Consider the following 12,971-nt stretch of genomic DNA (forward strand, 5'->3'; position numbering starts at 1 on the left):
CCAATTGCGAATTGCACTGTCATATCTGTGTCCTGGTTGTCGATTTGGTCTGCACCTGCCGGCGAGTTCTCCTGATGCCGCTCTGCGCAACAGCTGCGACAATTGCGTCATATATTTTTGCATTGTGCTTCTCCCCTCTGAGTTGCGACAAGTGGTCCTCCCAAAGCCGGATCAACACCCAGGTCTCCACCTCCGATGCCGGTGCGAGCGAAGCAGACGATGCGGCGCCGGGATCGCTCATTGCGGTGTTTCTCGCCCGGAGAGTTTTGCCGTACGACACGGGCAGCTCGCGCGCGGATAAACAAACGAAATGGCGGAACGACACTTTCCCATGCGGGATGACGAAGCATAGTGTAGAGAATACAGGCGCTGATGTCCTCAAGAACAAATTGAAAGCTCCAAGTACGTGGTCCATTACCAAAGGCAAAACAAATGATAATGCTAAAATTTGTAAGTAAGCCAGTTGCGACGATTTTATTGAAGTGGTTTTCTTCGCAGCTGTAGCTATCTGGGAACGAGAGTACTCCTAACAGCCGTAATGGTCATTGCCGAACTTCCTTCGCGAAGAGCTCCATTAAACTTCCTTGGCGAAAGGGAGACCGCGTGACACCGAGCGCACCTCCTTCGAGATAAAAGACAGTTTTAGTTTAGCGTTTCTCGACTTACGTACGCTAAACGCAAACACTTTACGGGACGTTAGCGTGTGCGTCGCTTAAGAACTTTTAGTTTAACGTTCCGAGAACGTAAACGTGATATAAAACGTAAGCGGACGTAGCGCCATCTCTTGCCTAAATCAACAATCAATTCCTGTCTTGGCTACAAGCGAGTCACATGTAGCCGAGGAAGTGGCCAATCCGTCGTTTATGTGTGCGCGAGAACGTCGCGAAAACGATTCAGCAGCAGGTTCTGCATCGCACGTCCTGTTCCTGTTCACAAACTCATGGAGCGCTCAAGTGTTCTTTGGGACCCTTTTTGCTTGGCTTAACTAAGCTGGCACGACATGGAAGCAATTACGATGCGCGAGCGCGAACCAAGACACAGGTTGTATGCAGCCAGGAATGGGCTCAACATTGATGCCATCCCAGACCACACGTTCCGTCGCCAATTCCGATTTGAAAATCAAGACTTGCCTGTTCTCGTGAAAGCATTGCAAGTGCCGGACTACGTGACAAGCGCTCAAGGAGTGAGAGTGTCTGCCCAGGAAGCCCTGTACATGTGCTTGCGTCTCCTGGCCTACCCGAACCACCTGTGTGACTTACAAGACTTCTTCGGTCGCCACTACAGAGTCATTTCAAGTGTGTCGAACGAAATGATGTTGCACATTTCAAATATCTTAGGAACTTTCAAACAGTAAGAGAGACTCAGAGCTACTCACCTTTCAAGCTGACGCGAACAGACGACATACAACTATTCCAATACGGGGTTTATTCTTTGCTCACCGTGTGCCACCTATAGCAGACGACGCGCGGTTCCGCAGCGCGTGTCGTCTGCTACAGGTGGCAGGCAGTGAGCGTCATGACGCGAAGAAGCGGTGAACTGCGCTCCAGACGGGCCCCGGTCGGCGCACCTACCCATCTAGACACCATAACGTTATTTTTTTGTTTGTGTGTTTACATTCTGCAGAATCGAGGCTGCTCACTTACTTTCGAAGACATGCCCGGTCGCTCTTGGCGAAATGCGCTAGCAGAAGCTTGCATCTCTTACGCAGAGTTCTTGCGCTGAACACCTTCTGCGTGGCAAGTTCCATGTTTTTCGCAATCTCTTGTCATTTTTGTGGATTTCGAAGAGGGTTGCAAGCATTCACTTCACGGAGAAGAGCTAAATCGTCTTTCTCGGTGAAGCGCAAGCGTGTCACACCTGTTGTTGGTACAGCCTCCATTTTGCAGACTGTTTTCCAAGAATAAGATCGCGTTACCATGGCACGGTCAGCGACTTTGAGTTTTGCCAAACCCGTCCAAGACAAGGGAATCCATTAGCATCCATCCTGGTGTTGCTATACGGCAACGTATGCGGACGCGTCGCATATAGGCTTACGGTCGCCGGAATCGCGGAACGAATTGGGCGCGCTATGCCCTCAAAACTAACGTTTCAGGTGAGTTTAGAGAAAGCGAAAGCTTATTTCTATAGTTACTGGTGATCTACGCGAGGCAGAGCGCAACCATCACGAGAATTCATGCTGAAGCGGGAGCCAGTGGTGCCGCCATGTTTGACAACGTTATTAGACAGTTTTAGTTTAGCGTTTGCAAGCAAACGTAAACGCATTACGTACGTAAAAAATAGCGTCGTCTTCACTGCGCATGCTCAGAACGTTATTCTGTTTCTGCGGTTTACGTGCGCTATGTTAACGTACGTTATTTGGCGAGTTTAACGTTCGTAATGTTTACGGACGCTAAGAAATAACGTTGTCAAACATGGCGGCACCACTGGCTCCCGCTTCAGCATGAATTCTCGTGATGGTTGCGCTCTGCCTCGCGTAGATCACCAGTAACTATAGAAATAAGCTTTCGCTTTCTCTAAACTCACCTGAAACGTTAGTTTTGAGGGCATAGCGCGCCCAATTTCCGAGATCGTTCCGCGATTCCGGCGACCGTAAGCCTATATGCGACGCGTCCGCATACGTTGCCGTATAGCAACACCAGGATGGATGCTAATGGATTCCCTTGTCTTGGACGGGTTTGGCAAAACTCAAAGTCGCTGGCCGTGCCATGGTAACGCGATCTTATTCTTGGAAAACAGTCTGCAAAATGGAGGCTGTACCAACAACAGGTGTGACACGCTTGCGCTTCACCGAGAAAGACGATTTAGCTCTTCTCCGTGAAGTGAATGCTTGCAACCCTCTTCGAAATCCATCAAAATGACAAGAGATTGCGAAAAACATGGAACTTGCCACGCAGAAGGTGTTCAGCGCAAGAACTCTGCGTAAGAGATGCAAGCTTCTGCTAGCGCATTTCGCCAAGAGCGACCGGGCATGTCTTCGAAAGTAAGTGAGCAGCCTCGATTCTGCAGACTGTAAACACACAAACAAAAAAATAACGTTATGGTGTCTAGATGGGTAGGTGCGCCGACCGGGGCCCGTCTGGAGCGCAGTTCACCGCTTCTTCGCGTCATGACGCTCACTGTCTGCCACCTGTAGCAGACGACACGCGCTGCGGAACCGCGCGTCGTCTGCTACAGGTGGCACACGGTGAGCAAAGAATAAACCCCGTATTGGAATAGTTGTATGTCGTCTGTTCGCGTCAGCTTGAAAGGTGAGTAGCTCTGAGTCTCTCTTACTGTTTGAAAGTTCCTAAGATATTTGAAATGTGCAACATCATTTCGTTCGACACACTTGAAATGACTCTGTAGTGGCGACCCAAGAAGTCTTGTAAGTCACACAGGTGGTTCGGGTAGGCCAGGAGACGCAAGCACATGTACAGGGCTTCCTGGGCAGACACTCACTCCTTGAGCGCTTGTCACGTAGTCCGGCACTTGCAATGCTTTCACGAGAACAGGCAAGTCTTGATTTTCAAATCGGAATTGGCGACGGAACGTGTGGTCTGGGATGGCATCAATGTTGAGGAGCCCATTCCTGGCTGCATACAACCTGTGTCTTGGTTCGCGCTCGCGCATCGTAATTGCTTCCATGTCGTGCCAGCTTAGTTAAGCCAAGCAAAAAGGGTCCCAAAGAACACTTGAGCGCTAAATGAGTTTGTGAACAGGAACAGGACGTGCGATGCAGAACCTGCTGCTGAATCGTTTTCGCGACGTTCTCGCGCACACATAAACGACGGATTGGTCACTTCCTCGGCTACATGTGACTCGCTTGTAGCCAAGACAGGAATTGATTGTTGATTTAGGCAAGAGATGGCGCTACGTCCGCTTACGTTTTATATCACGTTTACGTTCTCGGAACGTTAAACTAAAAGTTCTTAAGCAACGCACACGCTAACGTCCCGTAAAGTGTTTGCGTTTAGCGTACGTAAGTCGAGAAACGCTAAACTAAAACTGTCTATTTCTTAGCGTCCGTAAACATTACGAACGTTAAACTCGCCAAATAACGTACGTTAACATAGCGCACGTAAACCGCAGAAACAGAATAACGTTCTGAGCATGCGCAGTGAAGACGACGCTATTTTTTACGTACGTAATGCGTTTACGTTTGCTTGCAAACGCTAAACTAAAACTGTCTAAAGACGACGAGTTAAAAGCAGTTTGAGGGTGCTCGTGTGACAGGGGTATGAAACAGCTTCGCTGTTAAAAGTATCTCTAGCCTCCACAGCGTTGCTCCTGATGTGTGAAACGTAGTATCGAACACACGGGTCCTCAACTCCTACTTTTCCTGCCTCTGCCTTACCACGGCCGCTGGATAACAAAAAAGTTGTCGCAGTTTCACCTGAAAGGCGAAGCATCAATTGCGATAGCAAATTTGTAGAGAGCTATACGGAGTAATGATATTAGCTTTATCAGCTGTATAAACTTGGACATGCAGCAGCACCGGCAACACGCAGAACTGTTGTCGACGCCGTCGGCGTTTTGCCCGTGTTCGCTCAAAATGCGTGCGGCGTTGGTGACTGTTGCCGGAGCCTCTGATATAAATAGGCACTTGGTGCCGCAGCTAAACGTCGCCTCCCTTCCCTTCCCTCCCCCTCCCCACGGCCTCTCGCGCGTCGGAAGAAGGCGCGTTTGCTCTACATATAGGGTAATTGTAAAGGAGGAAAGAGACGCCTACTTCTGCAGCCCTTAAGCGAGCACGGCGCAGAACGCGCGTTTGTTCTCCGCCGTGCGTTCACTCCCCGTGAAAGCGCGCGTCCCTCGCGTCCTTTCACTCGCACATACAGCGTTCGGCGGCGCGCGGCGGCGATTTCATCTCCATTGACGTCATACGGAACCTCACGGCGACGGCGACGCCGACGGCAGAAATTGCTTTGGAGTGTCCATATAATTGCTATCGCAATAAAAGTTGTCGCAGTTTCACCCGAAAGGCGAAGCATCAACTGCAATAGTAAATTAGTAGAGAGCTATACGGAGTAAGGATAGTAGTTTTATCAGCTGTATAAACTTGGATGTGCAGCAGCACAAGCAACGCGCAGAACTGTTGTTGACGCCGTCGGCGTTTTGCTCGCGTTCGCACCGAAGGCGCGCGGCGTTTTTATATAAAAAAAGTTGTCGCAGTTTCACCTGAAAGGTGAAGCATCAATTGCGATAGCAAATTTGTAGAGAGATATACGGAGTAATGATATTAGCTTTATCAGCTGTATAAACTTGGACATGCAGCAGCACCGGCAACGCGCCGAACTGTTGTCGACGCCGTCGGCATTTTGCCCGCGTTCGCTCAAAATGCGTGCGGCGTTGGTGACTGTTGCCGGAGCCTCTGATATAAATAGGCACTTGGTGCCGCAGCTAAACGTCGCCTCCCTTCCCTCCCCCTTCCCCCCCTCCCCCACGGCCTCTCGCGCATCGGAAGAAGGCGCGTTTGCTCTACATATATGGTGATTGTAAAGGAGGAAAGAGACGCCTACTTCTGCAGCCCTTAAGGAAGCACGGCGCAGAACGCGCGTTTGTTCTCCGCCGTGCGTTCACTCCCCGTGAAAGAGCGCGTCCCTCGCGCCCTTTCACTCGCACATACAGCGTTCGGCGGCGCGCGGCCACGATTTCATCTCCATTGACGTCATACGGAACCTCACGGCGACGGCGACGGCGACGGCGACGCCGACGGCAGAAATCTGCTTTTTAGTGTCCATATAATTGCTATCGCAATAAAATGTCACAGTTTCGCCCTAAGGGCGAAGCAATGAATGCGATAGCAACACAGCAATGTCATACGAAGTAAGGTGAGCGGCTTTGGTAGCAACAACACGCAGAACTGTTGTCGACGCCATCGGCGTTTTGCCCGCGTTAGCTCAAAATGCGTGCGGCGTTGGTGACTGTTGCTGGAGCCTCTGATATAAATAGGCACTTGGTGCCGCAGCTAAACGTCGCCTCCCTTCCCTCCCCCTCCCCCACGGCCTCTCGCGCGTCTGAAGAAGGCGCGTTTGCTCTACATATATGGTGATTGTAAAGGAGAAAAGAGACGCCTACTTCTGCAGCCCTTAAGCGAGCACGGCGCAGAACGCGCGTTTGTTCTCCGCCGCGCGTTCACTCCCCGTGAAAGACGCGCCCCTCGCGCCCTTTCACTCGCACATACAGCGTTCGGCGCGCGGCGACGATTTCATCTCCAAATGACGTCATACGGAACCTCACGGCGACGGCGACGGCGACAGCGACGGCGACGGCGACGGCGACGCCGACGGCAGAAATCTGCTTTTGAGTGTCCATATAATTGCTATCGCAATAAAAATAGTAGTAGTAGTAGTATATATGAATACGCATTTGGTGCCGTAGCTAAACGTCGCCCCCCCCTCCCTCCCTCCCGTCCCCCCCCCCCAGCCTTTCGCGCGACGGAAAAAGTCGCGTTTGCACTCTGCATATGGAAAGGAGGAAAGAGACGCTTAATTCTGCAGCCCTTCAGGGAGCAGGGCGCAGAACGCGCGTTTGCTCTCCAACGTGCGTTCGCTCCCCGTGAAAGCGCGCGTCCCTCGCGCCCTTTCACTCGCACATACAGCGTCCGGATAGCGCCAACCTTTCCCTTTCCCTCAAGAACCACTTATCATCGGCGATGATTTCATCGCTGTTGACGTCATACGGAACCTCACGGCGACGGCGACGACGCCGACGGCAGAAATCCGCTTTGGAGTGTCCATATAATTGCTATCGCAATAAAAAGGTGCGACCTGCCACGTCGGGCGCGCTTCAATGGGAGCGAACGTGACAGCCGTAGTTGCATTGTCAACCGCTTGGCTGGGCCGAACGGCGATAGCCATCGGCTATGGAACGCTTCGGCTTCCACACACGACGGCGTTCCAAGCGCGTTCCTGGTGCATTTGCTTGTCGATGCCAGACAACAGCCCCTGACGTGTGGCGGTTCGATGCACGCGGACTTTTTTTTTTTTTTTTTAGCGAAAGCTACATTGGCCGCATTCTCGCCGTTTCGCTTTGGCCGGTGGCCGCACCGCGAGCTGAGCCATTGCCTAGCAACCGCCGCCGCTGGCAGCATTTCTTTCTTTATGGTCTGACCAGCCCGCGCCGTCTTACCGGCGCCTGACACGCATCTCTCGCTCGGCGAACTGCTTCACTGGAGAGGGTCCGGAATGCCAAGCGCGCGAAGCTAGCGTCGCAGAGGAATAGCTAGCCGTCCCGCTCGCAAACTACGTGGAGTGATGAAGTTAGGAAATTCGCAGGCGCAGGTTGGAATCGGCTAGCGCAAGACAGGGGTAATTGGAGATCGCAGGGAGAGGCCTTCGTCCTGCAATGGACACAAATATAGGCTGATGATGATGATGAATTTATACCTGGCTTATATCGATGAGTGTATACCTAAGTAAAATAATTACAGCTGGGTCAAAGGCTAACCAAGTGAAAGCAAGACTTAACCAGGCTAAACCAAGCTTTCGCTTTGCATATCCAGGGTTAGCTGAACTAAGCAGCAGCCAATTTTATAGTATTTCACCCCCTGAATACGAAAATCATAGTTCAGTTAACAGGACAGAAGTCACCGCTAGTTGCTTTAATTTAGCAAAAACAAGCCGCAGCATCTGCGGAAGACGCGGCGGGTCTTCTGACGGGCTCTGATTACGGAGACGATCGTGACGTCATCTTAGGTATCTGCGAAGAGCTTGATTCGAATAGAGCGCGCACGTGACCCCTCTATTGACGTCATCCTCGCGCCCGCTCTTTCATCGCTACGCTCGGCGCGCGGAAGGGGTGGAGCTTCAACGCAAATTTAAACCGCGATCGCGGCGCTGCTATTGCGCATAATCGAGAAAATACCTGCAGGAGTTGAATTATACTGTGTCAACCTTCCAAACCCCTGTAAATCTAATTCTAAAAGAGCTTCAGTTTCCCTCTAATGCTTTCGCATTCCCGCACGGAAGCAGCCTTAGTGTTTCTGCCAAAGTTTATTAAACTTTCTACTAGCGACTGACGGTACCTGTTCCCACATACATGCGACAGAGGAATCGCGATAAAAGGCATAGGACCGGAGTAGAACTGTATTTCATGGTATGTTTACTTTTTTGCAGAATACTGACACTCACTGAAGCTTCGAAAGCATTTTGCGTAAGTAACCAGAACAACTACGGCGGTTATTCAAAGTGGAATCATCGTGCCACTACCATTGCGATTGGCTCAAACAGCAGTTGCGGTTTGCGACCTTTTGACTAAATGTTACCATTGTATTGAACGCCTAATATCAGAAAAAGAAGTGCCCTCTTTTTTTTTTTCTCTTCGTGCAGAATCGGTTTATTATTTAGTAAAAATGAAAGCGAACGATCTCGTAAAGTCCCATCGAATCTGTGCCACGTGCAATTTCACACAGTAGACGGAAGACCTTTTGTGCAATGAGGAAATATTTATTTTGCTCTATATAAAAGCTCGTTCCGCACTTTTTGTGCGTTCATCCAACGTTGTGACACCAGCAGGTAAGGCAGTACCTGTATGAAGCTCCACCGGACGGCACCAGCTAAAAAAAAAAATGTCACAGTTTCGCCCTAAGGGCGAAGCAATGAATGCGATAGCAACACAGCAATGTCATACGAAGTAAGGTGAGCGGCTTTGGTAGCAATATGAATTGTAGTAAACATGAGCTGATTAAGTAAGCAGGTGTGCTGCGGCGTAAGTAGACCGACATGAAGAGAGACTCGACGACCACGAGAAGGCGCGTGTGAAACGGTGGTGTTGATGAGAAGCGCTTCCCGTGGGCAGCGCGTGCGAAGGGACACACCTGTAGCGCTGCACTGCCGATCCGGGCAGCATTGCGTGTGTAGCGTGCGTTGGAAAATGTGGCCCGACTATTACGAACTGAATGAACAAGCGTGGTGTGAGCGCGCACAAACACGAAGAGATCACACTGAATGACAGCAGACAACGACTGTCAAAACGCTGGCAGCAAGCATACGCCGCAGCGGGCGAAGGTACGTGCGGTCTATCGCTTCAACGGAAACTGAGCGGCGAATGCCGTGTGGAGATAAGAGACGGTGCGAGCGAGCGACGAGCGCGGTTGTTGGCAGAGAATTGCCCCCCCCCCCCCCCTTGCTCCCTCCGGCGCTGGCTTCCTGCTTCCTTGCTTGCGCGTGGGAGATTGAGTGCCTTCGCTCTCCGTGATAGCGCGCGTCCCCGACACGCTTCCTCTCGGGCATACGGCGCGCGGCGAAGATTTTATCTATAGGGAACCTCACGGCGACGGCGACGACGACGCCGACGGCAGAAATCCGGTTCAAGTGTCCATATAATTGCTATCGCAATAAAAAAAGTTGCAGTGGCTTAGCTCGGCTATGCCAGGATATACGTAGCGTTAGCAAAGGTTCAGCTGATTATTCTTAGCTTTCCTGGTTGCCTACATTGTCAAGGATTAGCTTGATTGTCATGCTTACTGCTGCTCCAATGACACACACGCGGTATACGTATTATGTGGCACATGTATTCATTCCTCCTACGCTCAACCGCTAATTGCCAAGCAACTACTTCGGGATCCGATGAGTCAAGCTTCTCCGTTCTTCTGCGCTGTTGAGCAGCATTTGCGCTCTCCTTCTCCATGGCTATACCACACTGGCAAACGCCAGTCAGAAGCGCAGCGGCTCCAGCGCAGTGTCAGACGGCGACTGCACAGCGAGCGCGCGCCGGCGCCAGTGCGTCTACCACGGCTACGACGTCACTCCTCTGGAATGCGCAGACCGGCGGCGGTGAGTCGCGCGCGGCGGCGGCGGAGTGCGCGAGAGGTGCCGGCTCCGGTGGCTCCGGTGGTGCGCAAGCCGTGTGACATCACTAATCCTTGCGCATGCGCAGCACGGCTTTTGATGTGCCACGCGAAACGGGCTTGGCTAGGCCAGTGTAGCTAACGCTACAAAAAGTAAATTACAAGCATGTTACATTTTCAAGCACGTAACAGCATGTTACAAGCATGAGTCATTTTGGTATTTAGACATAGGAATACTGCGTGTAGAGACGAAACGTGAGAAAGTGGTGAATGGGCGGCATTACAAACAAAAGCAATTCGCTTTTACATACATGGCGTAGAAAATACCCGACTCATCCCAAACATATATGAAAACATCGGATTTCCAAGCGTTCTCCCATTTCCGGGCATTATTTCCTGCACTTTGGCAGCACAAATACACGAGCGACTTCGCGTTTCCAAAACTTGGCCTCAGGCGACGTGACGGTATACGCTACATACATAGAGACGGACGCAACAGGCACTCAAGACAAATGCGTGGGTGCAATGCCCTTTTTCAGTCCTTGAGAAGACGTAATTTTCGAATTACAAGTTTCTGATATGTTCGTCGTTCGCGCGTTCTGCCGGCGCCAGCAGCACACCCCATGTTATCACTCTTGGCAATCGCCTGTCGCGTTTTCAACAGGCGTGAGTACCGAAAGAAGGTATATGTTGTTGCGGAGCCACAAAAAACGTCACAGACTTACACGCCAAACTAACTTTATCACCACGGCCGAGCTGCTTATCGCTAACTGCGTCACAGCGCGCTGTGCGGCCAGCGTGCCTCAAAAGTACCCCAAAAAGTAACGAAATTACTTTTCAGTAATGTCTGGCGTCAGAGAAAGCGGCACAAACTTCTCCTAGCAAGATGCACTAGACTACACACCACGGCTGAGTTCTCACTAACTGCGACACGGCGCCCTGTGCGGCCAGAGTGGCTCAAAAACCGAAATAAGTTACAATAGTCCCATAGGAAGCGTCGGAAACGTGCCTCAGCACGATTCATTAACTCAAATTAACTGCGCCAGGATGGCCGAGCTGTTTTTCGCTAACTGCGTCTTAAATCTCGGTCCGGTGCCGTAAGTCTAATTGCGTCGTAGACTGTGAAACAAGATTTCTCACCTTGCCGTAGTCCAGTAGTGCAGTGGTGAATTTTCCCAGTACAGAAGGAACGCAAGAATACGCCGAGAGCCCAATAAACCAGGTTACAGTTAAAAAAGGAGACATACGGGTCGCCGCGCGCGAGCGCTCAAACGCGCGCGCAGCCATCCTCGCTGGCTTCGGGGGAGTGTCTGGCGGATGACGCATGTATCTGGCGTGTCATTGACCTGTGGCTAGGTAAGGCAAGGAAAATAAGTCGCAAAGCATAAGATCATTTATACGCAAAACGTTTTAGTTTTCGCGGCAAATAATGAAAAAAATAAATCAATGCCTGCTAACTTAAGTTCACTTTCTTTTTTTTTTTTCGATGCTCGCGGCAGCTAACGTTCGGTGTCAAAAGTATAGCGTGACGTATGGTGACGTGTTTCCTGTTGCCAGTTTTTGCCGAGTGTCCCCTCTTGTTGAATTTCTTTCTCTATGCCCTGACGTTCATGCTTTTGAAGCCGGAAGTGCAGCCATGTTGGTGTGCCATCTCCCTTTGCGCCTCCGATCAGCTCACCGGAGCAGATATATGCGCGAGCTTTCATATTGCAGTGTTACGAGCCGCTTGTAATGTGTGAGCGTCGAAACGTAGCAGTTTTAGTGAATGAAACAGACGTGCTCCTTTGTTTTAATGCGATAGCAATTATATGGACACTCCAAAGCGGATTTCTGCCGTCGCCGTGAGGTTCCGCATGACGTCAACGGCGATGAAATCGTCGCCGCGCTCCAGACGCTGTATGTACGAGTGAAAGGGAGCGAGGAACGCGCGGTTTCACAGGGAGAGAACGCACGTTGGAGAGCAAACACGCGTTCTGCGCCGTGCTCCCTGAAGGGCTGCAGAATTAAGCGTCTCTTTCCTCCTTTCCACACACAGAGAGCAAGCGAAAAGTTGTGGGGTGACGGGAGGGAAGGAGGGGAGGCGACGTTTAGCTGCGGCACCAAATGCGTATTTATATAGACGTTTTCACGAGGGCACTTCCGACCGTCTGGCCTGGAGAGTATGCGTCAGTGTTGCCTGTTTGGTCTGGACTGTGAGCTTGCCTTGCGCTTGCATTGCGGAGTGGTAGCTTTAATTCCTTCGATGTTTCCGTTTATTATTGCGATAGCAATTATATGGACACTCCAAAGCAGATTTCTGCTGTCGGCGTCGCCGTCGTCGTCGCCGTTGCCGTGAGGTTCCGTATGACGTCAGTGGAGATGAAATCGTCGCCGGGCGCCGAACGCTGTATGTGCGAGTGATAGGGCGCGAGGGACGCGCGCTTTCACGGGGAGTGAATGCACGGCGAAGAAAAAACGCGCGTTCTGCGCCGTGCTCCCTTAAGGGCTGCAGAAGTAGGCGTCTCTTTTCTCCTTTACAATCACCATATATGTAGAACAAACGCACCTTCTTCCGACGCGCGAAAGGCCGTGGCGGGGAGGGGGGGGGGAGGGGGCGGGAAGGGAGGCGACGTTTAGCTGCGGCAGCAAGTGCCTATTTATTTCGGAGGCTCCGGCAATAAGGTACAGGGACCTTATCCGGCAGCAGTCACCAACGCCGTACGCAGTACGCATTTTGTGCGAACGCGGGCAAAACGCCGACGGCGTCGACAACAGTTCTGCGTGTTGCCGGTGCTGCTGCATGTCTAAGGTTATACACCTGATAAAGCTACTATCATTACTCCGTATAGCTCTCTACAAGTTTGCTATCGCAATTGATGCTTCGCCTTTCAGGTGAAACTGCGACAACTTTTTTTTTTTTTTTTGTCACGGATGACTTACGCTCGTAAATAATGGAATATATACTCATCAAAAGGCTACAGGCCAGCACTGTGCAGTTTATGGGTGCACAAACAACCAGCGGAAAATAACGATTTGGGGGTGTGTCCACAACACAGCACTCCGCGAGACCACTGCCGATGTGGTATGTTCACGCTTCGCCGGTTTCCTGCATCACCTGAGGACTTAGCATTTCAGTCTAATATGAACCAATGCACACCTCAGTTAAACAACGCATTTTAGTAAACTCTTTTCGTCACATTTACCAATAGGTTGCGAGAATTGT

General features: G+C 51.1%; 1 protein-coding gene across 1 annotated transcript in view; it reads right to left on the reverse strand.

Moving 5' to 3' along the window:
• The window catches only part of LOC119432644 (FGGY carbohydrate kinase domain-containing protein-like), a 92,566-nt gene that overhangs the window by 358 nt on the left and 79,237 nt on the right, over nucleotides 1-12,971 (reverse strand).

This window comes from Dermacentor silvarum, chromosome 11 (genome assembly GCF_013339745.2).
Source record: "Dermacentor silvarum isolate Dsil-2018 chromosome 11, BIME_Dsil_1.4, whole genome shotgun sequence".
Taxonomy (NCBI): Eukaryota; Metazoa; Arthropoda; class Arachnida; order Ixodida; family Ixodidae; genus Dermacentor; species Dermacentor silvarum.